Source organism: Sus scrofa, chromosome 8 (assembly GCF_054392235.1).
Source record: "Sus scrofa isolate SSC_HxYL_T2T_F1_AM1 chromosome 8, Sscrofa_HxYL_maternal_Yorkshire_Landrace_v2.0, whole genome shotgun sequence".
NCBI classification, from domain to species: Eukaryota; Metazoa; Chordata; class Mammalia; order Artiodactyla; family Suidae; genus Sus; species Sus scrofa.
In genome coordinates, this window is record NC_139390.1 from 3,532,590 (window position 1) to 3,558,788 (window position 26,199).

A 26,199-nucleotide genomic window follows, 5' to 3' on the forward strand; every position below is an offset into this window, starting at 1 on the left:
GTCCCCTGGCAGAACCCCACTCCTGGCTCTGCACTGTGACACACTGCCCCCCACAGGAGAGATGCCAACAGTGGGAAGGAGGTCAGGTCCTTCCCCAAACCCTCCAACGATGACAATGATAACAGCAAATACTCATACACCACTTCTCCACACCTTACATGCACCAACGGCCCCATTACATAGATGAGCAAACTGAGGAACAGAGAGATTAAAACAACGGCCTCAAGAACCCAACGACTTACACATGGTGGGCCTTAGATGTGGGAACAAGTAAAGCAAATCAGGAATCAAATGTTAGGAAGAGAAAAGGGAGGTCAAGACGGAAGGCAGAGAACAAGGTGTTTTATGCTGGCTTTTGAGTATTCATTCAACAAACAGTCTAATCTCTCAATATGCCTGCCGGGCGTGGAGATCCACCAAGGAGAAGGCAGTCAGGGTCCACAGGGCCCACTGAAAATGACATTCCCTCTGCACACATGCTTCCAGGATGCTCGGAGGAGCAGCCAAGTCGTAGGCGTGTGTTTCACGCTCTACAAACTCGCATTCAAGCACAGCGAGGGTGGGAGGCCGCCCCCGCGGGGATTTTCACGTAGGATTTTATGGAGAGTCTGGGACAAGCCCACACACAAAGGGAGGGTTTCTGCACCCCACCCCACCCCCAGAAGATCCTTTATGGAGGCCTGATCCGGTTACAGCATCTCACATCCTGTTCCAAAAAGGATGAGGTTCTCAGTGAGGCCAGTGGGGGCGGGCGGGGGGTGCTTCCTGGGCCCTGGCAGGGGGTCCCTTGGGGGGTCCCTCGGGGTACAGAAGATCTCCGTGTGTTTCACCTGCACCAAGGCTAGTCGTGCCCCACTGCCTGGACAAACTCTCTGTTCCCCTGAGTCCCTGTTTACTCGTCTCAGATACGGGGACAAACGTCCTTGCTCCATCCCCCGTGACCTCACGGAAAGGTGACGGTGCCTCGGAGAGGGGGTATCAAAGGCCTTTAAAACCTGTAAAGCGCTCCCCCAGGGGAACGGCTCTCAAGACACAGGAGGGATCCCCTGATGTCACTGCCTGAAAAGAGGAATCAGCCAAATACCCACAGTGCACTGGGAACTCCCTGTTTCATCTCCCTGTTCTCAGGAGATGCTCCCCGGGGCGGGGGTGGAGGGACGCAGCCCAGTCGAGTGCCCCCCTACAGACAGGACGTGGGATTTGAGAGGGCTGGGGACTGCACGTGCTGGGCACGGCGGCTGGTCCACGGCTGGTGGTGAGGAAGGCGAGGCCGTCAGGGTGACTTTCCTCCCGTGCCATCTGCGGGACGGCAGCTCAGGCGGACCTTGTGTGAGGCCTGCGGGCACCCCCCTGCCTTGAGCCTCAGGCCTGCCAGGGTCACCGTGTCCCCTGACCTCTCTGGACCCAGCGTCCTCCTCTGTCCTGGGGGACAAGGCAGAGGCTTCCCCAACAGCAGAGCTTTGCGGGGCCCCATCCGGAGGGTACAGACCCCCTAACAGACAAGCCGGGGCGGGAGGCTGGTGTCCTTGCTCTGGCCCTTGGCAGGACGCGAGTACAGGGAGGTAAAGGCTGGCCAGGATGAGGGGAAGAGCCGCAGGCAGGAGGGGAGTCTAACTCGCTCACGAAGGAGCCTCTTTCCAGGCCCCTGGGACACACCGCGGTGGGGACACAGCAGCCAGCAGAGGGACAGCCCGTCAGCCCCGTGGCCCAGCGCTGCGCTCTGGGGGGCCCTCTGCAATGTCCTGTGCAGAGGGGGTGACGGAGGTCCAAAGTCACTGCCTGGACACTGTTTATATCTAAGGACCGGAAACACCCTGCAGGTCCGCCCCCGGGCCCCGCCACTCGCCGGAGGCATGGGGACACCACACAGACGTCCAGGAGGAAGGATGTGCCACAGACAGGGCGGGAAGGCCCCAGGAGGGCGTGCGGATGACAGGAGCCAGCGGACGGGCAGCGCCACGACACCTGTGCACAAGGGGAGGGGCGAAGCCACCGCGTCGCACACTTGGAAGTGGTTAAAATGGGGATTCCTCGAGTTTTACCGCAATTAAAGGAATGAGAGGGAGGCAAGGAACTAGATTCACGTCCACTTTGAGATGAGCGAAGACAGGCTGGGAGGGACCGTGAGAAACTTGACCCGGGTGACCTCTGGGGGAGGGTCAGGAGGGAGGGGCTTTTCACTGGGGACCTTCACCACCTGCAGCCCTTTGAACCCGTGTATCGCCTGTTCCACCTGCACCCATCAGGGACGAGCGTGCACGTGTGTGTCACCAGGTGTCACCAGTGACAACCGAGGCCCTCGGGTCTGAACACAGTCCTCCCTCCTGTCCTCACACGGGAAGGGGGCTCACGTCCGCGCCCGAGGGGCTGCCCCTGTGGCAGGTGAGGATGGACCAACGACAGCACTCAGTCGGCGCTCAATAAATACCCCTTTCCTCCCTCCACCCCCACCACCATGAAGGCCACCGAGAACTCTCTTTCTAACTGCGCTGGGGTCCTGGGCCCTGAAGCAGCCCTGCTCCCTCGGGGGCCGCGAGGTGTTGGACCAGGTGACGCAAAACTCAGGGAGGGTCCCCACCCCCAGGACGCGGTGTGAATCAGGGTGCAGGGGAGGGCGTGCACCCCCCCCGCCCCCCGCCAGGAACTCAGGGCTTTCCCGAGAGCTGCACTTAGGGGCCAGGAGAGAAGGCACCTTCCCCATCATTTGTTTCCCGATCAGTCCTGTAAATGGGCACCAGCCGTCCCCCCCCACCCCTGTCCCAGATTAGAGGCTGAGGTGGGAGGGGGTGGTGGCCGCCTCGAAGGGGCACTAGAGAGAGCAGGGCGGGAACCATGACCATAGCTCTTTCCAGAAGAGTCCCCTGCCGAGCTCTCCCCAGCCTGAGCGAAGGAGGAGGGGCTCCCTGCTGACCCACAAACCCGCCTCCACCCCCACCCCCAGAAAGGCCGCCCGGCTCAGCCCTGGGCACCCTCACCCCAGAGGCCTCCTGCAGGAGGAAGTCGATTCCAAGCAAGAGAAATCGATTCTGCATTTATCGACCAGGGAGAGGGATCCTATTTCTCTGCTAAAGACACGGCCAGCGGGAAGGGTGAGGGAATCCGGAATCCGTGGGGCTCAGAGAGCCACAGGGTAGTGTTCGGCTTCTGTCAACCCCAGCGCCGCCCTGCAGACACCCAGGGCTGCTGGCTCAGGCCGCTGGCTGCCTCCGCTCACTGCTGCCCCCCCGAGCCTCGCCCGCCCCCTCCGCCGCCTCCATGAAGCCCTCCTGGACTCGCCATGTGGTCCTGGAGCCTCCCTGGAGGTTCTGAGGCCCAAGGGGGCCAGGAGAGCACCTGCCACAGCCAATGATGACACCGGACACCTCCCTGCGACAGAATCTCCTGCAGAGCAAAGGTCCCCCAGCCCCAGACCCCTCGTTCTGACACACCGCCCCAGCCCCCCAGCTCCAGGCCCCTCTGCACAAGGGGACGACCACGCACCCAGAGCCCCACGGGTCTCATCTGAGTCCTGGCTCCACAGCGTATGAGCCATGTGCTCCCAGGCTTCGCCTCCCAGAGCCTCAGTTTCCTCATCTGTGACGCGGGGACGCTGCTGCCGGCCCCGAGAGCTGCAGCCAAGAGGAATGAGTGTGAGGGGCCCAGAGCGAGGGTGCCACTCAGGGTGAAGCCAGGGTTAAGCTTAGGCTTGGGGTTAGGGCCAGGCTTAGGGCCTGGGGACGAGAGCTAGGACTAAAGGTAGAACTCGTGTGAGGGTTGGGGGTAGGGCTGGGTTAAAGTCTGGGTACAAATAGGGTTACAGCAAGTGCTAGATTCAGGCTTGGGGCTGGGACAGCAGCTGGCACGTGCTACCTCCATGAAACCCTGTCTGGCACTGGGTGGTTTGGGCAGGCCTTGTTCAGCTATTTGTGAGAAATACTGAGTATGGCCATGTAGGTGAGACGCTGTGGCGCACGAAGTTTGTTCAGTCAATCAGAGGTCAGACCTACCTACTCACCACCATCTGCCCACCTCCGTGCTCATCCTGGGTTCTCCCCGGGCATAGACTCCCGTGCTCCCCCACCTACTGGGCCATCTCCTCCAGGAAGGCTTCCAGGATTCTCTAAGTTGCTGCCATCTGATAACATCCGGCTTTCCCACAGCCCAAGCGTGATGCTTTGGGAGCCGGGCCCCATCCTTCTCCACCTGCTGCGCCCTGAAGCCCAGCACCAGGGAGAGGCCCATGGCAGGGGAAGGCGCAGAGCCTTGGACCTGGCATAGCGACGTGTGAACCCTCACCGTGGTGTGGTGCCCTCCAGGCTCGAGGGTCACCTCCCCACCTGCAACACGGGCGGAGGGAGGCCACATGTCCCCGCGTGGCTGGGGTGATGCAGTGTGATGACATGAGTGGAGGGCCTGGCACCCCTGCTGACTCGACACGAGGGTGGCACACAGGCACGGCCGCCCTCCGTGATGCCGCGTCCACTCTGAGCCACGGGGCCCCAGACGGGATCCTTTCTTCCCACAGCTGTGACCTCACCCAGCCACTCTGAGTTGGCTGCCAGGGGCCCAGCTGCAGGGAGCGACAACGAGGGAGGCCACCCAGCCAGCCCCAAGTCGGACCTCGCTCCGTCCCGCCAGGGGTGACTGCGCCACCGCCCCCTGCCCCCCCGCTGAGCTCAGGGAAGGCGGGAGGGAGCGGCTGTGCTTCCAGGGGCTGGGAGGTCCTGGAAGGATCTGGAAAGGGGAGACTTTCCTGCCCTCTGCGACGCAGGAGGCAGATGACCCTTTGGAAGCTCCTGTCTCAGAAGCTCTCGCCAAGACAATGAGGCCATCGGTGGACGGCGTTTTGGTGGCCTGGGGAGGGGAGAGGAGGGTTTCTGACAAAGGTCTGGGGTGGGAGGGCACTGGCTCCTCTCCCTTCTAAGAGGAATGTCACTGAAGGATGTTGGCCAAACAAAGCGACAGGACACGTGGCCCCGAGCACCAGCTTTCACCCAAGTGCGGGGTTTTCCGCACAAGAGGCTTGTGGTCGGCTGCCCGGTTCTGAGAGCTCGCTGCGGGTGCACTGGTAATGACAGCCGAGCAGGGTGGGGAAGGGCACATGGGTCTTGACACTATTTCTGAAACTCCACATTATTTTTAAGTAAAATGCTGTAATAAAGAGGAGAGAGCAGAGGGACACATCAGCCAGAGGCGAACAAAAACAAACGGCTTGAGACTCTGGAAGCCTCCGCCTAAAAGGAGGCCCTTGGCCCTGTGCACCCCAGCTTGTAGGTATGTATGCATGCATGTATGTGTGTATGTATGATTTTTTTGCTTTTTCAGGGCCGCACCTGCAGCATATGGAGGTTCCCAGGCTAGGGGTCACCTCAGAGCTACAGCTGCTGGCCTCCGCCATAACCACAGCCACAGCCACATGGGATTGGAACTGAGTTTGTGACCTACACCCCAGCTCATGGCAATGCTGGATCCTTAACCCACTGAGCGAGGCCAGGGATGGAACCCGCATCCTCATGGATGCTAGTCTGGTTCTTCACCTGCTGAGCCACAACGGGAACTTTCCTGTGCATCCCAGCTTAACACACCAGTGTGGGGCAGAGGGTGGCAAGGTGTTTCCACTGTAACCAAATGCCCATCCTAAACTTTAGCCTCTGGAAGTGCCAATAACACAGGCTCAGAGCTGCCTCCCCTCGCAGTGGATGCCTGGGGCTCCAGGATCTATGCCCATGCCCAGCAACTAACACGCTCCCTGGTTCAGCGCTGGATCCTTCACGATGACGGGTGTCCCTTGACCTTAGTGGGTTGGGCCCCAGGAGCCTAGGGCTGCCAGGGGCCTGCGGCACCCCTCCCACCCCAGCCGCGGGGAGCTGGCTGTGACCTGGCCAGGCCCCTGTAGGCGCTCCACCAGCTTGGCCCTGGAGGTTTTACGCTCCCAATTTCATATCACAGCGTGGCTGTATTTCACAGAGAGCCCTCGTCAAACAGGAGGCTACATTAAGGCTGATTTATTCATGAGGCCTCAAAAGCACCCCATAAACGGTCTGACCCCCAGTGCACGCGGAGCCGGGGTGGCCTCCAGCCTCACCTCTGTGGCAGCACTTGGCAGCGTTTGGGGAATGAATGACCCAGAGAGTGCGCAAGCGCAGGCCCACGTGGACAGCACGCGCCAATCAGGAGGACGCACAGCTGCCCACCGGGAACAGGCCCCGCCCCTTTCCCCATCTGCAGTTTGGCGCCTTCATCCCGCTCTCCTCCGCCCAGCCTTGAACTTGTGCTGCTCAACATCCTTGGCCTCCCCATCCCCCTCCCTCCCTGGGCGCATCCCCCTGCTCCCAGGCCCCTTCCGCAGGCACCTCGGTCTGGGAAGACGTCTGGAAGCCTCTGCCGCCTCCCGCTCTGGGCCGCCTTGGACCCTGGGTACAGCAGACTGAATGCAGCCCCCAAACCATTCCACCCTGAGCCTGTGAACAGCCTGTGAATGTGACCTTATTTGGGAAAAGGGCCCTTGAAAACATACTTGAAGATCTCGAGATGGGATCAGCCGGATTATACGAGTGGGCCCGAAACCCCGTGACAAGGGTGCTTAGGACGAAAAGCAGCGACGGGCAGGGAGAAGTCCACGTGAAGACGGAGGCAGAGACCGGTGACGCCTCCCCCAGCCACGGAACCCAACACGCCGGCAACGGCCCCACAGCCGCGGCCGGGAGAGACACCTGCACAGTCCCCCTCCAGGTCAGAAGGAACAGGCCCTGCCCCCTCCTGGACCTTGGGCTTCAGGCCTCCAGATCGTGGGAGAATAAATCTCTGTTGTTTAACCAGTCAGTGGGCAGCACTTCGTTATCTCTGCTCCACGATGCTGATACAGCCGCTGGCCCATTTTCCAGATGGGGTCACTGAGGCTCAGCTTGTTGGAGGCCATAGCTGGGAACGGGCAGGGCTGGGGTCTCCACCGGGGGCTGCCTGACTCCAATTAGGCAGCCCTCCCACAGCTCCAGGCGCCCCTGCACTCAGCTGGCTCCAGAGAAAGGGGAAGCGGGAGACCCCACGCAGCACTCAGCTTCCCGGGGGTCCCCACCCCCTCCTCCCCACAGTCCCCTAGGGAAACAGCTGGGCTCCCCGCCTTGGGCTGGGCCTGTACAGGGAGCAGGTGAGAGACGGCCCCCAGCCCTCCCTCCATCAGCCACCTTCCACAGGCACGAAGCCCGGTGTTTTAAAAGAGAGAGTTGAGCACTAAGCCTTGAAAGGACCCTATAAATCAAATCAGCCAGCAGAAAATGAATGGAGAGACATTACCAATCTGTGGAAAATGGTATTTTTACATCCAATCTGTTTAAGGGATCAAGTATATTTTAACAGGGGGGTCTCGGTAGACTTTCCCACCCAGCTGTCCTTTCAAAAGAGTTATGTACCCTCCTCCATTTCTCAGGACCTGATAGAGTTTTCATCTCACCCACCCTCTTTATTAGCCAAGGTAAGCACCGATTTTAAGGACCTTATGGGATGTTGCCTTCCAGCCGTTGCCATTCAAAGGGACACTCTGCGTCCCTACCTGCAAGAGCTGGCATTTGTCGGGTCTCTTCATGGTAATAAAAGGTAATTGGAGAAGCTGTGATGCTGCTGGTGCCACACTTCTCTCAACATAAAAAGTGCCCAGGGTATTTCCGGGAGGTGGGTGGAAACTGCCGATCCTGTTTCTCAAATAGAAACCCCCCCTCCCCAGGCTCCGCGCCCCCCGCCCCCACCCCTGCCCTGGAGTCTCCAGCATGGAAACCACATGCTCGTTACTCCCAAGAATGTCTCTTTGGAGACGATGCTGCCGCATCAGAGCAGAAGAGCCCAGGGCAAAGGAAAAGCGGCTGATGGGGGAGGAAGGCCTTTGGCTGCATCCGACTGAGAGGGCTGCGATGTGGGCCACAGCAGCCCCTGAGCCAGGTCCCCTGGCCTGAAGGAGTCCAGACGGGCTGGTCACCTGCAAAGCCCTGTCGCTCAGGACTGTCAGGAAAGCGGGGCAGCTGGGCACCTGGTACCAACTTGGGAAGAAGCAACCGGAGCCCACGGGAGCCCTGCAGAGACTCATTTATCTTCCGAGAAAGCCAGTGGGACAGACCAGCAATGGCTCCTGTTCCTGTTTCTGGAATCTGTTCCTCTTAGGCATCTGGGCTGCAAAATGACTCTGGGGCCTGAGGCACGTGGGCCTCCGTGGGCCACTTCCTCCACAAAGAAATATTAACAATTCTTTTCTTTTTTGTCCTTTTTTTTAAGGGCCGTGCCCGCCACATATGGAAGTTCCCAGGTTAGGGGTGGAATCGGAGCTGTAGCCGCTGGCCTACACCACAGCCACAGCAACGTGGGATCCAAGCCGCGTCTGCGACCTACACCACAGCTCATAGCAATGCTGGATCTTTAGCCCACTGAGCGAGGCCAGGGATCGAACCTGTGCCCTTATGGATACGAGTCGGGTTTGTTACCGCTGAGCCATGATGGGAACTCCTAACAATTCTATCTTACAGATGCGCTGACATCAAAAAGAATACATCCCTTTATATTTCGAAACATTTCCTTGACCTAAAAAGGTATTTCTCTTCTTCTGATTTTAAAGGAAATTAAAACATTTTTGTGGGTCTCTAAATGCCTTGTGGGCCCTGGCACGGAGCCCTGCGTCTGCAGGAGGCCCCGCCGGCCCACCCCAGGCCAGTCTGTTCTTCCCTCCCCGGACCCCGCCCCCCCACGGCAGCACCGCAGCCCGACCCCAGCCCCCGCCTGCAGGCCCTCGAGTCAAAGGATCAGCAATACCCCCACCCCGTCCCCACCCAGGAGGATGGTGAGACTCCGTGTCCCCCGGAAGGGGGCCCCTGTCAGGATTCGCACATCCATAAACTCACAGGCACAGCGGCCCAGTCTTCCGCCCCATTTCAGGGTGTACAGACCAGTCTGGGACCCAACCGACCTATGGGGCCAATAAGCCCTTTCTGTTTCCCCAGCCGGGCGGGCAGGAAATCAATTTTGAACCCATCTTGAGAGTCCTGACCCGTCTTGGGGTTCTCTTCAGAGAGGCCTGGTCTCCGTGGCTCCCAGGACCATTGAGTGTGGGGACAGCCTGGAGATGTCCCTCGGAAACTCGCTTTACAACCAGCGGTGGGACCTTGATGCAAACGAGGGCGCCGGGGGCTCTGCCCCCAGGCGCGAGCACCACCCGTGTCTCGGGCTGCCCAGACCCCTCAGTGGCACTCCAGACCCCGTCACTGCCCCACTCAGCTCTAAGCACCAGCTTCTGCCACCTGGGAGCCTGGCTCACCCCACTTCTCGCCCTGAAATGCCTCCCCCACCGCAAGTGACCTCAACCCCTCTTCAGGGACCTCCGGGGACCTCAGACCCTGTCTCAGGCTTTTCTGAGGACGCCTTGTCTTTTGACTCGTGTTACTTTCTTCCTCACAACCCTCCCTCAGTCACTGGCCCGTTTTTCTCCCCAAGACTCCACAAGGGTGGGCTCTGTGCCCACTGGCCTGGCATCGGGAGGGGCAGGTGCCATGCAGGCGGCTTGTTGCACATCATTCCTGCCGACCGGGTGGCATCCTGCTCCTCTGACAGGTCACAGTTGGGGTCCAGCCCTCCTGGAGCATAAGGACCAAGGGCTGGCCCGTTCTGCTTCCACAGAGCCTGGCACACAGTAGGTCCTCTGGTTGCAAATGGCTGCAGGCCAGCATTTGTGCATCAGAGTCTGGCTGTCACGGCAGAAGGGGGTGGGAATGGCCCCGGCCCCCAGCAGACACCTCTGAGACGCTCTCAGCTGGGCCGCAGGTCAAGGTGGCCCGGCTCCTGTCCAAACAGGGCCAAGAATCCTGTCGGCATCAGGCAGCTAAATGGCTCAAGACACACATGTCTGATCATCTAGGGACCGACTCCCACATCAGCACCAGAATCACCCATCAGGAGGACACCTGATGAAGTGGGGGCGTCCTGTTTGTTTTCTTCTTTTTATGGCTGCACCTGCAGCATAGAGGTTCCCAGGCTAGGGGTCAACTCAGAGCTGCAGCTGCCGGTCTACACCACAGCCGCAGCAACGCATGATCTGAGCTGCGTCTGCAACCTACACCACTGATCACAGCAACGCTGGATCCTTAACCCACTGAGCGAGGCCAGGGGTCAACGCCCCATCCCCATGGATCCTAGTGGGGTTTTTAATCCGCTGAGCCACGACGAGAACTCCTGAAGTCTTTTTAAATCAACCCACTTCTCTTACTTAAATGGAAAACTTGCATACCATTTCTATAAACAGAAAAGTGAGCCTCTCTGACACGGAGGTAGGTGGAAAGTAGCCATAAAACAAACAATGAAAACGTGTTCTCTCCTGCTACGGGTGGAGCCCATGCCCGGGGCTGCCCTGCCTCTGTGAGAAGAGAACCAGAGATCTGACAGAGGCCCGCTCACCACCGCCAAGCTGCTCCCCTGCTGCCAGTGTGGGTCACAGGAGGCTCCTGTCCCAGCCCCGCCCCGGCAGCAGAAGTACCACCCTTTGGAAAACACCCGGCTTCTCTGAAGGCAGAATCCCTGCCCCGCAGCAGCCTGGCCACAGCCCCAGCACCCCTGGGAAGCCGGGACGGGGAGCTCACTACCTAGCCAGTGCTCCTTCGAGGGGGCAGGAGACACCAGTGAGATTGTCCCCACGTCTCAGCCGCTTTAGCGTCTGTGTTAAGCCCAGGCTGACAACCAAAGCCTACAAATGCTCTTTCTGTAAAACCAAAAAGCCCGGGGAGCTCACAGGCAGCCTACGCATCGTGGGCAGTAATTCTCTCCAAACAGGGCCCGGCTTGCGTGGAGGCTCAGGTTGAGCCCCAAACCCGGGCTGGTTTGAGCAGGCCTCTGAGCACAGGGACCCCGGCCCCCATCAGGCCTTATCTGGGATTCCTGCCATACAGGCAGCCCAAACAGAGGCAGGCTCTGGAGGATACGCCCCTTGGAAGGGGGCTTCTCCCGGTGACAGCCCTGGACGCCGCTGCCCTGGGCAGGCTCAGATGCCCACACCTTTTCTGCACATGGACGTTACTGAGAAATTGCGGGGGGCTGTGTCTGGAGATGTCCCCCACCTCCTAATCCTGTCCCCAGATGGCTCTGGGCAGCTGGGAGGGTGGCAGGGAGCCAGGAGACTTGGGGGGGAGTTGGGGGGGCAGCCCTGGAAAGAGGCAAATCATGACAGCCGTGCACTGCAGTCTGGGACGATGCATTTTAAGAAAAGCATTTTTAAAATAACATTTGGTCGTTTCTGAAAAGCAAATTTTCGCAGCTGTCTTCACCATGTTTTCTAAGCAGGCCGCAGCTGAAAGGAACGCGGACGTTCAGAGCGGTCTTAGCATCAATCCTCCAGACAAAGCCACGCGTATCCCGCGCGTCTCTGGTCTCTGTTTAGAAAGAGTCTGGAGGCGCTCAGGTCTAGAAGGTTCTGCCCCCTTCCAGCTAAGCGGCTTCGGCAAGTCGCCCCTCCCTCTGAGCCTCAGGCACCTGAAAACGGGGCTCTGACCATGTCCGCACGCCCCCTGTGCGGAGAGCGGCTAGTGGGGAGACTGGTGCAGGTGACTCTCCTTTGTGGATGATGAAGCCTCGTCTACGTGGTTGTCATTGCAGCACCCCAGCCAAGCGGCCTTCTTAGGAGCACGCCTCCTGTGACAGGGTGCTGCCCACCTCCCAAGGCCCCTCCTCGTGTTTAGCTGAATCTGTCTCCCCAGCTTTCTGCCATCAGTCCCAGCTCTGCCTCATGGGGTCACACAGGCTGCATCTGCTCCCCAAAGCCCCTGCTATAGACCCCAGCAATCCCGACCCCCTCCCTGCCTGAGGCTCACATCACTCAGCTCCCTCTGAACTTGCTGCAACGCTTTAAACTAGGGTGTAAACCACAGGCTGCATGAGATTTCCAAGCGAGTCCTTGTGTTCAAAGCACCGACATGGAACTGTAGCCTGCTCTCCCTCTGCCTCCCCTCAGCCCAGCATCCTCAGCCAGCCTCTCAGGCACAGGGGCTGGGGCCACAGAACACCTCGGTAACAACCCACTTCCGTTCCAGACGTGTGACACCAGATCAAAGACGGGCCACGCAGGACATTGGAAAATTGAGAGGGATCTGACCAAAGGCTCTCCGTCGTGGCCTGTCAGCCAAGGTCAACTAAAAACAAGAATTCATCTGCGCCCGTGCTGGACAACGGGGCCGGAAGACAATCGTGACCCTCCTCTGAGACGGTCACAGAACGGACCCAAGTTTGGGTGGGACAGACCGGGTTAATCCTCAGCCGCCAGTGGCCGTCTGCATGGGGCGTGGGGGTGGAGGCTCGAGCGGTGCAAGTAACGGGGTTGGGGAGTAACAGGACCGCCGTGGGCACGCCTGGCCCATGGGGTCCTCCAAGCAGTAGGGAAGGGAAGGCGCCCCCTCGAGGTGCTTTAAGTGATCTGAACCCTCCCCTCAGTAATAAACATTAGCCAGGAGAGTAAATTTCAACAGAGGTGTTAGCTTCGTTCAAGGCCACTTTCATCACCCACGTTGGCCAAGAAGAGTCCCCTTCTTCCCACAGGAGAACTGGATGGAAATGTACCTGGAATAAACCAAAGGGCCGTGATTTTCTGCACAGGTAGCTTAGTCGCAGGAATTCTAGCCAAAAGCAGAGGGGAGAGACGTCTCCACATCCTTCGTGGCGAAAACGCGTGTATACTGACAACTTGTTTGGAAAGAAGAAAAGAGAGGGAGGGTGGGTTCCTGAAAACACGCACAAACATCGGCCTGTCTTTTTTTCTTTTCTTCTGTCTTTTTAGGGCCGAACCTGTAGCATGTGGAAGTTGCCAGGCGAGGGGTCGAATCAGAGCTGCAGCTGCCAGTCTGCGCCACAGCCACAGCAACGCCAGATCCGAGCTGCGCCTGCGACGTACACCACAGCCCACGGCAACGCCGGGTCCTTCACCTGAGGCCAGGGATCAAAGCTGCACCCACATGGGTGCTCGTGGGGCTCGCTACCGCTGAGCCAGGAAAGGCCCCCCCAGATCTTCATTTCTGAAATCTAACCCCCAGCCTTCCCCAGGCGAAGCTGCCGTGCCTTCCTCCGAAGGACCAGGGCGGGAGCAATTCTGCTAGGACCCAAGCACCGGGCCGAACGGTACCCCATATCTACCACACAGGGGCTCCCTTCCCGGGGACTCGCTATAAAACAGACCTGTCACGTCAACCTCCTGAGCCGATGTAGCTAAACCATAAGCCTGGCATTGCACCGCCAGCTGTGTTGGAGGGCGTGCCACCATCCCGGGTGAAGGAGCACCCCCGCCGCGCTCACGCCAGGGCTAAAAATGGACCATCTCCATCAACTTGACAAAGACAAAACACTTGAACGAAGAGCCCTGTCTAAGATGGACAGTGATTGAAGGTTAATAATGAGGCAAATCTGGCAGGACCCTTTCCACACGTGTCGAGATGTGGTCTCGGCTCTCGGGCGGGAAGCTGAAGTGACAAACGGCACTGGAGATCCAGCTGGGACCACGGCCATGTGGCTTTGTGAGAGCCCCCCTTCCTCTGGAATCAGATGCCCGGCAGAAGGTCTCAGCTGCCAGCCCATCAGTGTCCCCGGCTCTGGGGCTGGGCTAACACTTCTGCTTGTCAACATTCAACGCTGTATCTGTGTGTCATCTCGGCACTATTTACTCAGGGCAGCAAGCCAGAGGCAGCGTCCGTCGGGTGAATACACCGAGCTTAACCGTTTAACTCAATCAGCAAAGAAATCACGGGAACAAAGACAAAGAGCCATCCGAGAAGATACTTGCGACGCACTGTGACAAAAGTTATTTGAAATGCTATACGCGGCAGGTCCGCCCCAACTTCCGTAAACACGTCGAAAAGCTGACGTGTGGCCGTTTCCTCCATCAAACCATAAGCTCTTTGAAGGCAACGACCTCGACCCACGTCCGTGTTCTGATCCCACGCTGGGGTAGGCGCAGTGCCCAGCGGGGGGCCCACCGGCTCCTGACGAAATAATTAAGAGGGTTTGCTCCTCATCAGCTTCGAGAACTTCACCGACGCACCTGCCAGTGAGCACGCAGAGACGCGGGTGGACACGTGCCCAAAACGAACCAGACAGAAACGAGTCTGGCTGTAAGGATGGGCGTTAGCAAACTGTCTTTTCTCTTCTGCACACGTGCAGGTGTGTTTTCATAATACACATGCTTTGAATTTACAGCCTGGGGGGAAATGCTAGGACAAGGGGTGGCGGTTGGCACAGCTGTGCAGTGAGGGAGCCCCGTCCAGGGGGGCCTTGAGGGGACCTGGCGGGGGGCAGACAACCATCCAGCTGCCTCCCTCTCACGTGCCAAGAGCGGCCTCCAGATCTTCTGGCTTAGGTGCTTATATCACAAGCCCTCATCTAGAACTTTCTACTCGATAAGCATCGGCCCAAATGAATCTCCTGAACAACCCGACGATGAGGGACTATCGTCCCCACTTACAGCTGGCTCTCGCAGAAGTTTAATAACTTGCACACAGACACCACGCGGCCGATGGCAGAGAAACGAGCTTCAGCGGGATCGATGGGCTGGCCAGGTCGCCCCGAAGAGACCTCAGACAGGCTCGTTCCTGCCTTCCCGCCCCTCCGTGTGGACATCCTGGCCGCCCGTGACCTTCACCATCGCCTCTAAGGATTCCAGGTGGGTAGATGTTTAGATCAAGTGCAGCAGAGATACGCACACGTGGTGCTGCTTTGTTTCTGCCTTTGTCCAGGCTGCTGTCACCACTCCCGCTAGGCTGGCCCCGGGCTGGCTCCAGGCGCCCAGCCTGGACTGAGACACTCCTGCCACAGACAGAGGGAGTGGAGTCTGGGGTCCCTTGTGCTACCACCACTGGTCACAAGCACTGGACACATGAGGCCAGGATCCCCACCGGCCGGCCCTGGTGAGCCCTCCCTTCAGAAATCCCATAGGACTGCACTGCCGCCGGCCTGGAGAGGCTGCCAGGCTCAGAAGCAGGTGTGTGCCCCACCCAGGAGGTATGAGCGTGGTGTCTCCATGCCCTGAGACAGAGGTCCCGGAGCTGGTCTTGATGCTTTGGGAATTCTCCTGTTTAATCATCTGAATGAGACCCTGGCATGAACACCCAGCACCCCGATTCGATGGTTCCGCATCCCCAGGCCTGACACACGGGCAGGAAAAGCACAGACGTCCAATGGAGGCGGAGTTTCCCCTGGATCAGAGCAGTGAGCTTCTCATCACTGGGGGCAAGCAAGTGGAGACCTGGGGAGGACCCAGAGGGGGTAGGGCGGGGGTTCCCTAAGCCAAGAGCCCTCGCCCACCGGCACACGGTCCCTTCCTTATCGCCAGGAGACCTGGGAACAACGGCCTCAGCCCGGCAGTTCCCTTCGAGGGCCCTCCAATCCCCACCAGACTAGGGGCCTGCCGACTTGTCTGCAGCAAAACTCCAACCTAGCAGTTCCTACTGTGTGTTGCCAGAGGGTTAAGAACCCAACATAGTATCCATGAGGATGCGGGTTCGATCCCTGGCCTTGCTCAGTGGGGTCAGGATCTGGCGTTGCCGTGAGCTATGGTGTAGGTCGCAGATGTGGCTCAGATCCTGTGTCACTGTGGCTGTGGCATAGGCCTCCGCAGAGGCTCCGATTGGGCCCCTAGCCGGGGAACTTCCATATGTCAGGATGCGGCCCTAAAAAAGACAAAAAAAAAAAAAAGAAAAGAAAGAAAGAAACCAAATGAGGCACAGAGTCCCGCCATAAGGTGAGCTGTGGCTGGGGGAATCCCAGCTTGAGGCCTTTCCTCCCCAAGCACCGTCCATCCAAGCAGAGGGGTGGGCTGGAGCACGTGGCCGGGGCAGAGTCAGGGTGACAGCACAGGACCTGAGCCTGTGTCCCTGTCAGGGAGCGGACACAGTGCCACAGGAGCCACCTCCAAAAGCACCCTGCAAAGCGTGGGCTGCTCAGTGATCGGGGGCCTCAGGGCTTGATGCCCCAAGACGCCGGCCTCAGGCTGGCCAGGCACTAGGCCGTGCAGGGGCAGAAGTGAACTTGGCCAGAGAGAAGTGCCAACAGAAAGGTAGGAAACGGGCAGATCCGCCCAGTTCATCTGAAAAACCAGTGCCCAGCGTTCTGGGAGGCGTCCCACTGCTGCCAGCCACCTGGCCACCAATCTCCAATGGAGAAATTCAGCAGGACCTAGCCTCCGAGGGACGAGCGGGGACGGGGACCACAGCAAGCTGAGGGTGCCTCTCTCCATGGCCCCGGGCCCCGTGTGCAGGCGACCACACGGCAGCCCAGCTCATCTGCAGGTAATTAGACCCTAGGGCTCTCGCCCGTGCGCACCCGGGGATCCCGAGCGCCGACGCCAGCATCTCACGGTGTCCCAGCTCCTCCGGGGACGCAGCGATTCTTGCCCTGGGGAGAAGGAAATAACCTGGGCTCCAACTCAATCTGCTTCTTCCAGCAGATAATAAACAAATAGAGTCCCACCAGGACATGGGGAGCTGGAGGCTGAAGAAGGCGGAGCGCCAGACCTAAGCATGAAATAACGAATTTATAATCCCTCCCTACAGCAGTCAGGGTGGAAACTGACGTCGCCATGGAAACCAGGGGAGTGTCGTGAGGGTCTCGAGAAGGACCGAGGAGGGGACTTCCGACGTGCTCCAAGCTGAGAAGGGTGAGTGACCGACCGGCCTGAGGGATGGGGCCCTGCTGGCCTCGGAATCCGATCAGCATCCCCTGGCCGCTGCGAATGGGCAGCTTCTTCAACCAGGCCCGGGGGCCCTTGTGCCCCTCAGAATCTGGGCTCAGGACCCAGGTGGGCACAGCCCCCTGCAAACCTCCACAGAAGGGTCCTCAGGGCGTCAAGCACTTCGGGACAAACAGCCAGACTCGGTGCGAGAGGCAACAAGAAGGTCGGCAGACGCCCCCCACCTCCCGGAGCCCCCGGAGCGGGCAGAGAGGAGGAGGAGGAGGGCACGGGGGGCCCAGCAGAGGCCCTGCCCGCATCAGCCCGAGGCAGGGGGACAGGCTCCTGGAGGGGAGATGCCCGCCGGGCTGCCTGGGGGACAGACAGGGGCTGAGCCCAGCAGGTGGACTCAGGAGGAGGAACAAGGCAGAGGGTGCTGAGCAGCAGGAACGACGACAGGCCCTGGGCACAAAGGCAGGGCCTCAGCTGGGATAAAGCCGAGCGGAAAAGCAGAGGCAGCTCCAGGCTGCAGCCAGAAGGCTCCGGGCGAATGGAACACCCTCGACTGCGGCAGCAGACCAGCCGGGGGCGGCGGGGGTGGAAAATGAACAGGCAGGATTCGGCCCGGGGGTTCCGACCACACCCCTGCAAACGGCCCACGTCTGTTCACAGGCCAGAAGGGGCCCCTCGGAGAAGAAAACCCCCGCCCACGGGTGAGGGTGACCTTGCTTCTTTTCGGACGCGCCGAGATAGGGTGGATGTGTAATTTTTCAATAAAAAATGAGTCAGCCAAGCTGCCAAGGACCCTAATTTTCAATAGTCTTACTTGACTTGTTAATTCTATTCTCAACTCCATTAGAAGTAATTACTGAGAGCGGAACGACAAAGCTCCCGGATGGACGGGTCCGCTTTCCGAACCCAAACTTCTCCCTCCTCCTGCTTGCCCGGCGCGCACCTGCACCCTCGGAGCAGGGAGCTGGGGGCCCGACGCTCCCCTCCCGCCGCCCAGGCCCTTACGTCAAAATAGAAGAAAAGCTCAGAGCAAGCCTAACAGTGCTTGGCTCTTCCGGCCACAAACACAGCCCTGGCTGGAGGTCAGGGGCTCCTGCCTCAACTAAGACATTAGAAGCTGGTGAGCTTGAGCCAGGCTCATGCCCTCTCTGGGCGCTGTCTCCGCCCAGCCCTTCTGGGCACTGAACAGGGTGATGTGAAAGGCGGCGCCAGGCTAACTGTCCCGGGCACCCAGCAGACGCTCCTCGAGGCGACGTGCTCAAGCTGGGTGTGCCAGGCTTTCCATGCATTATGGCACTTTTGGTTTCACTACTTTCATCTTTATCCCAATTTTACAGAAGACAAACCGGAGCTTAGAGAGGGGGATTCTTCTGCACTTGGCCAGTTTCCTCCTTAAAAGCAGTTTCAGAGACCAGGGGTCGCAGCTTTCAAACCATCTTGGGGACATGGCTTGGCCAGTCATCAAAGACCAAGAGGTGATCCTCGATGGGGGAGACTTTCCAGGGCCGCACCGAGGGTGGAGTCTGCCGTCTCCCCCGGGGAGGCCAGGCCCTGTTAGAACAGGGCCCCTGCCCGCTCCCCCGCCCCCCACGTGGGGAGAAAGGACAGGCCGCCGGGACAGGCGGTGACAGCTGGGAAGCCCTTCATAGGAAGAAGGATCCTCCAGTCTTGAAGCTGCGCTCCAGCCCCCTCCAGGAAATCCTCATGCAGCCCAGAGCAGAGGATTTAGGGCCACTGGGGGCTCAGCCATTCAGAGGCGAAGCTGAAAATGCAGCTGACACACGGCCCCCGGGGACGGCGTGGGAAGGCGGGCGGGCGGGGGCGTCTGTCACCGGCTTGCGCTGGGATCTGGGGTCAGGTTTTGGGCCCCTGCCAAAGCCTTCATTATGCTTGGAGAATGTGCTTTTTAAATTGTCTCTTTTTGTTTTCCAACTCCCTCAAATTTATTTAAAAATAAACTGCGTGAATTCAATGCACGCTTTCACAGCCCCATAACAAGCAATTTCCTAGTGAGCGTCAGAGCCAACACCGCCTCCCGAGCGCACGCACCAGGGCCTGTCAGCGGGTTGCAGACGCTCGGCCTGAACGACCAACCCCCAAGGCCAGGAGGGGGCACGGGTCCACTCTGAGGCCAGGTCTGGCAACCGCCGTTTTCTGCTGAGTCCTGTCCGCGGTTCCTACGTCTGCCGCCTCCACCAAGGCGTTACGGTTTAATGCTTCAACAGCTCTGCAGCCTAGATAAGAGCATTCCTAGTTTATAGGTGAGGAACGTGAGGCTCAGAGAGGTTAAAGAACTTGCCCAAGGCCACACAGCTAGACAGCAAATGGCAGAGCAGAAACTCAAGCCCAGGCTGTTGGAGTCCAAAGCTGTGTGCCTCACAGCTGTGTTTATAAATTTGCCAGTTCTCTGTCTGGGGCGCCCTAAAGATTGTCACCGCCCCTCGTAAAGCGTGACCTCACCTGAACAGCATGCCAGGTGTGGTCAGGTCATTGCACAGAACAACAGACGCTAACCTCCCTTGCCGTAGACCCAGAATGCAGCCTGGGGCGGAAGGGTCCCACGATTCCCCCTGGAGGTGCTGGTCCTGCACGGAGGCCCAGGGGCTCTCCTAACACCCGCTGTGGTTAGGACAGGATGGCCACCTGGTTGGGACTGGGAGCTGGATGCACAATTTACATGCATCCCTTAAGACGGCTTCTGTGACTTTAAGTCCCTCCAGCCGGTCAGGCTCTGCCATCGACCCGCGTGTGGCCTTGACCTCTGGTGGCCTGGGCCATGGTGTCCTCCACAAGAGGCCGCGGGAGGCTCAACCGTGTGGCTGCCCAACCTTGGCCTCTTAGGGTTACAGGTGCTCGATAAAGGTGCAGAGAGTGAGGAAACAAATCGATGAAGGAATGCTCGCATCCCCGGGGCCCCGCCATGGACCAGACGCTGCCCACCCCCGCAGCGCCCGCCGTCTGTGGGAGGCGGCAAAGCCCAGATGAGGGAGCCCACAGCCCACTGGGGCCACAAGGGCTGTTGGGGGTGCCAGGGTGAGGAGCGTGGAAGGCGTGTCAGAGACAGGGACGCGGAGGGGGAAAGAGAAGAAGGCAAGAGAGATCGAGGGGGGCTGCCCACCTCTCGCCCCTGGTCCACAGGACAGGAGAGGCCAGGGAGCCGGGTCAAGGATGCAGGCAGGCTGGGGGGCCTCACCCGGGCCCAGCGCCCCGCTCTGCTTCTGGCACAGATGCATGTGCCCATGCCGACGGATGGCACGGTGACAAACAAGCGCAAGGGACAGAGGGCCCACTTCCTGAACCTGTCAAAAGCAACCGTGCTGACGGCCGGGGCCGGCGCTGCTGGCGTTGCTCTCTGCCTGATGGCGGCAGCATCTGGGGTCCCTGCCAGTACGGCAGACAGGGCTGGGGGTGGCAGTGAATTTACGTGACACTCTGCAAAGAAGGTGACTGGTTTTCCCTCCTGGGGAGTTCCAGCGGAACGGGCCAGATGTCACCTGTTGTCACCTGTGCAGCCCCGGCTGCTGCGAGTGTGATAACGAATTGCCAGGAGGGTATCGGGCTCCTAGGGCCACAAAGCTGCCCCCCGATGGGGGTCCCAACCGCTGCCCCAGGAGGCCGGGACCACACGCCACCCAGGGGCGGGATCAGCTGGTGGGGACAAGACCACTGTCAGCAAAGGGTGCTAGTTGGCTGTGTTTTCCGCAGCAGGCCGTTTGAGATCCTTTGTGAAGAAATGGTTCTGGGCCTAAAAACGTTGGAAAGCCACTGACCGCCATGTCCCAAATGGAACTCCTGACCACAGCAGCCATCCCAAGGCCAGCCCTCGTCCGGGCCCCTGTCCCAGGCGGCTGCACCATCCGTCCAGGTGCCCTGAACAAGAACTTAGGGGTCCTCGGACACACCCTCCCCTGTCCCAGGCCCAAGTCACCACGAAATCCATCCGCCTCCTCCCCGTCTGCTGACGTCACTCCAGGGGCGCCTCCGCCCTCTCCTCACACCGCCTGGCAGAGATGGGCATTCAGAGGTGTCTGGTCAAAATCGGGCCAGCAGGTTCTGAAACTTGGGCTACAGGTTTGTTCACCCTAAGTTACATCCTGCCATCCCGTTCTCTCAGAGGCCCCCACCTTCGCACAGGCTGTTCCCTCTGCCCTTCCATGTTCTGCCTCCCTGGCCCAAGATCACAGAGTGGGTCCTGGGGAGTGTCCTTTTAGCCCCACCCCTCCACCTCTCAGACAGGTGACAGTGGGCAGCTCGCATCACAGACCAGGTCAGCACAGAGAGAAGAGGTGCACCCCTCCGGGGAGGGCCGAGCCCGCCAGCTGTGCTGCATGTCCGGCCCTGGGGCTGTCTCGGAGGAGCTCGGGGTACCTGGGGGCCCTGAGTCTGCAGCAGCCCCAGCATTCAAGCCAGGGCTCCCGTCATTAGCATTCCACCTGCAGCAGCTCATCCGTTCCTCTCTCCCTCCTTAGCCATTGTGTGAAGGTCACTTTAATAAAAGCCTGACAGCCGCCAGCAGTGGGGCCCCCAGTGCCCCGATCCCCCAGCACCCCCCCACACACACACACACGGGACCATCTTCCATTGTCATGGAGTCAGGCAAGCAGGGTCTCTGGTTTTTCTTTATAAAATCATGATATTCGTAATCCCTGACTCCCTGGGATTATAATAACAGAGGCGGGGGCAGCCTCTGTTATTATAACAACAGATATGGTCTGGCCCCGTCAGGCTACGTACGCTGCTCCCCAGGCTCTCCCCGGGCTCTCCCTGGGCTGCACCGAGGGCCCGGCTGCCAGGCCGTGCTCCCGACCAGGAGCTGCTATTTTGGGCAACAGCTGTGGGCGTGGAACGCGTTAAACCCAAACCAGATCCTGCCCTGCCGCCCCGCTTCCCGGCAAGGGGCGACGTTCACGGGGGAAGCAGCCGCCCGAGACACAGGCTCATTTCCAAAGTCACTGTGTTGACAGGATTTCCGCGGGGGAACTCCTAAGCCATCATCACATTTAAAAATCCGCTTGGCATCTACAGTTAGGCATAATGAAGTTACATCCAAATGATGCGTTTTGCTCACTAAAATAACGACGTTACTGATGGGGAATCCGGGGGGGGCAGATGGACGGGGAGGTGCATTTCAAAGAGTTTGATAAAAATGCAAAGGAGAAGGGGAAGTGGTTTTGTAAATCCTGCGTGGCTGCAAGGACGTTTCGGGGGGGCGGGGGAAGCGGGGTGGGGAGGGCAGCCGGGAGGTCGGGGCTGGGACTGGGGGAGGGGCTGGGGAATCAGGATCCCCTTAAGTGGGTTAAGGTCTGCACCCTTGTCTCCAAACTGGAGGACACAACATCCCCAAGAGTTGAAAGATGCACACAGAGGGGACCAGGATGGGCTTTGGGGAGCCAGCCTGCCTCCATCAGGCTGGCACCAGGGCCTTCCGGCAGGAAGAGGAAGCAATGACCCTCGAGAACCTGCAGCCTCCAGGGACCGGGACGCCCCTGATGGGCTAAGATAACATGGGGGAGCCACCGCGGACCTGTGACCTCTCCCTGCCCCAGACGTTCCCCCACAGGGCCAGCTTGCTGCACGTGCACCCTCTACCCTCTAGGGTGGCGCCCTTGTGCCCATTTCACAGATGGGGAAACCGAGCCTCAGGCTCCAGTCCAAAATCAGACAACCGGCAGCTGATCTGGGACTCAGATTGGATCTGGATGACGCTCTGGGTCATGTCACCTGCTCCTAGTGAGACTGAGGGGCTGCCAGAAGTCCAGAAAGGGGTTAAGTGTCCTCCTTTTAAAAAAGAAGAAGAGGCGTTCCCGTCAAAGCTCAGCAGAAACGAACCAAACTAGCATCTATGAGGACGCGGGTTTAATCCCTGGCCTCGCTCAGTGGGTTAAGGGCCTCACAATGCTGTGGCTGAGGTATAGGCCAGCAGATAAAACTCCAATTCGACCCCTAGCCTGGGCGCCTCCATATGCCGTGGGTGCAGCTCTAAAAAAGAACCAAAAAAAAAAAAAAAGAAGAAACATCTGAATCCAGAAAGATTAGCCCAGTGAACTTAGCATCCATCCAGCAAAATCCTGGAATCCGCGCAAAACAGAGTTTTGAGTTCACAAAGACAGGCTGTCACATCACCAGGGTGGACTCAACAAGAACACACGCTGCCCTCAGGAGAGAGTTGGGGACCACGGCTGAGTGCTCGGCATCCGTGGGCTCGGAGATGCCACGCCCACAGGGCCTGCGTGTGGTCTGAGCTGTGACTCTGCCTCTCGGAGCCTCACACAACGCAAGGGTCCCAGCAGAGCTCCTTAAACTGCGAACTGACTTAGAGGGAAGAAGCAGAGAGATGCACCAGAAGGCTAACAAGACAGCACTCGGGAGTCCCTGGGGATTCCTGTCCACGGGGCCCACGGGACCTCCGTATTTGCCACTTGGCCGTCAGAGGCAGGACCCGAGATAAATACGGCACATGCAACTCAGTGGGCAGGGTCTCTGAAGCCAGACACAGTCGAGTTCAAATGCCAGCTCCACACTCTCCTCCGCCGACCCATTCGCGCCTTCTCCCCGTATTAGCTGGGTGACCTCAGCGAAACCACTTAACTCCTCTGAGCCTCAAACGCCTCATCTCAAAATGAAGATGACAGTATCGCCTCGTATGGCGTCGGGCGCACCGTAAATTCTCAGGCTGCACATCTGTCTTCTCCTGCGGCTGCATTTGTAAAAGACAGCTGGTGACACGTGAGCTGACCGCAGTCTCAGAGCAGGGCACCTGCCCCTAGCTGACAGCCCCCGGGGCCTGACCCCATCCTTGAAGCATCAGCCTGCAGAGCCGCTGCCTCAGGTCCCACCCGACCGAACCTCAGACACAGTATGTGCCAGGGTCCCTGGTCTGACTCCTTCCAGCCAAAGGCCACATGGGGGATTCCCCACCCCCACAGGGCTGTCACATCTACACAAAGCACCGCGGCCGCACGCCTCCCACTCCGTGCTTGCCAGTGGGGGACACAGGCCCTCCAGGATGCGGACGGCTCTTCCCTGGCACATGCTGGCGGCCTGGGAGGATGCAGAGGACCCATGGGCATCCTGCCAGAGGGACAGGAGCAAACGTATTTCCTGGTCTCCCCCCAGGAGCCCTGCCCTCCAAGTGGTTGGAGCTGATCCCTGAGGGTGACGTCAACCAGGTTCCCATTCCAGCCACGGGCCAGGGCGGGGTGGCGTGGCCTCGCTGTGGGTGTACGAACAGGTCAGCCATCAGACCATCTGACCCATGGGCTACGTCCTGTGGCTGCCAGGAGGGGCAATGCCCATGAAGGCTCAGAGATGCTGGGTGAGGGAGGAGTGCTCCTGCTCCTGTTGGTCGGCTTGCACCGTGCCCGGGGCCTCTGGAGCTGGGCTACCCTCCACGGGCATCCAGGGAAGACGGGGGGCGAGGGGGGGGAGGCAGCCACAGTCAGCAGGCAAGGCCGTCTTGGGGAAAGGACGTGGACGCCTCGACGGGACCCCCCAAAGCCCAGGCGGGACTAGAGGACCCCAGGATGGAATGGGCCTCAAAGGGGCAGGGGCCATGGGGGCCACTCAGCCGGGCAGGTGACGTCAGGCAGGGCTGGATCCTCTCCCTGCCCCTGTCCCGCTGTGACCTGTGGGCCGTGTCACTTCCCTCCCTGAACCGCCCCTTCCTATCTGTACGACGGAACTCAAACAATTCTGTGATGCTCTCACGAAGCTCACGTGAGCCACGGCAACAGCAGCGCCGTGCGTTCTCTCGGGCAAAGAGTAGGCAGATCGATGGCACTTAACACTGATCGATGGGGGATATTAAAAATATAATTATTCACCTCATGGGGCCCTCACTAAAATAATAAAATACTATGAGGATTAATTAAAATAACGCCTGTGATCGTTTTAATACACTGGCTGTTACAGGGCAGGCTCTCTAAGCAAGAGCTACTATTACTGCCACTCTGCGTAATGAGTACCACTGCTGGCTCCTTTCCCAGGGGTGGCTACAGCAGCAGACCTCCTTTGCCCAGGCTGCCCTCCTCGCTGCCCCCCTGTCACCTCCTGCAGCGGGAGTCGCCTGGGGGCACCATCCTGACCTCACAAGCGCTGCCTCTCGGCGGAGGCTGGCCCCCTGGGTGGCCCATTTGTATTCTTCAGCCTAAAGTGCTATTTACCCTCGATCCTGTCGGCCTGATTTTAATCCCTGCTACATGAATATCGACAGCCATCGAACGGAACGAGTTCGTTGCAAAAATAAATTCATTCTCACAGAATGATGCTCCAACAGCAGCCGGCCAAGGTCAAAGACGGCATGCGTCTTCTGCCGCTGTCGACACGCCCGGCGGGGGTTTTTAGAAACCCGCGGGGTCCCTTCGAGTGGTAGCGCAGACCAGGAACTCGGCCCGGGTATTTTTAGATCCCGCCGTGGCCCCACTTACCCAGAGCCAATTAAACAAACAGCAGCGGCCCCGAGCGCATTTCCCGAGCGGTTCTCCCTCAGGCTAAACTACGCGGCACGGCAGAGGCCGGCGTCCGTGAGTGAGGGCAGCTGTCGGATAAAGTATCGTGGTGGAGAAGCCTCAACTCGTGCATTTGCAAGCGGGGACCCTTCAGCGGGCTGTCTTGAGTCTGAGCTTGACCCCTGATTCTTCGGCCCCGCCAGGGACTGGACAGACTACAGCCCATGATTAGGGCAGCAGCCTGCCAAGGGCAGACACAGGCACAATCCCGCCTTCACCTGCCCCAGGTCCTGTGCTCCCACCACAAGCCAGGAGCAGAGACCGTCTGACCATGGTGGACGCAGCAAGAAGCCTCTGGAAGGTTCTGTGACTCGCCCGAGTCACCCACGTGTGACAGGGGCCCACTGGGGTTTGAACCCAGATCTGCTGGACCTCAGAGCCTGCTCCTGCAGCCAGTGTGCCTGCAGAGGTGACACGGCGACGGGCGGCAGCCAGGATGCAGGCGGCGACATTCTGCAGTCACGCCCGGCATGGCTGGGCCTCCAATATTTCCAGAGAACTCTACAGTCCGGACTCTGAAGCAACAGCTCCTGCTTTTTAAAGGTCGGTAGCAGTTATGAATCGAACCCCCCCGCCCGGCCCTGATTCATGTCTTGCTGTCTTAGCTCCAGCACTTGGAATGTGACCTCATTTGGAAATGAGATTGTTACAGGTGTAATTAAGCTGAGGTCATGCTCCACGAGGGGAAGCCGGCATCTCCTGCCCAGAAGAAAGGCCTGGAACATTGAAAACCAGCCCCTGCTGACACCCTGATCTTGGACAGACAGCCTCCAGACTAGGAGAGACTAAACTTCTGCTGTTTAACCCCCACCTCCCGAGTCCACCCCCTCCTCCCTGGGCTGGGGTTCTTTGCCCCAGCAGCCCGGGCAAACTGATAACATCTCATCCTCAAACGTTTGAAGCGCCGTGGGTGACGGACGGTGGCACCGTGGTCGAGACCAGCCTTCCGGCCCCGGCTTTGCAGCCTCAGTCCTGCTCTGATCTGCAGGGAGTCCCGGTATCATGAGTGAGGTTCCCTTTAGCAGGCGGCAG

General features: G+C 59.4%; 1 protein-coding gene across 45 annotated transcripts in view; it reads right to left on the reverse strand.

Moving 5' to 3' along the window:
• Positions 1-26,199, reverse strand: part of SORCS2 (sortilin related VPS10 domain containing receptor 2) — a 507,067-nt gene that overhangs the window by 288,219 nt on the left and 192,649 nt on the right. Inside the window, exon 1 of one of the 45 annotated variants that reach the window (XM_084971456.1) lies at positions 25,087-25,790. The exons of 43 other annotated variants lie outside the window; for them this stretch is intronic. The gene's annotated coding sequence lies outside the window, so the exon portion shown is untranslated. Of the gene's footprint in view, positions 1-25,086; positions 25,791-26,199 lie in introns of those variants that run through there. One more of the 45 variants, XM_084971453.1, reaches the window with a different exon arrangement.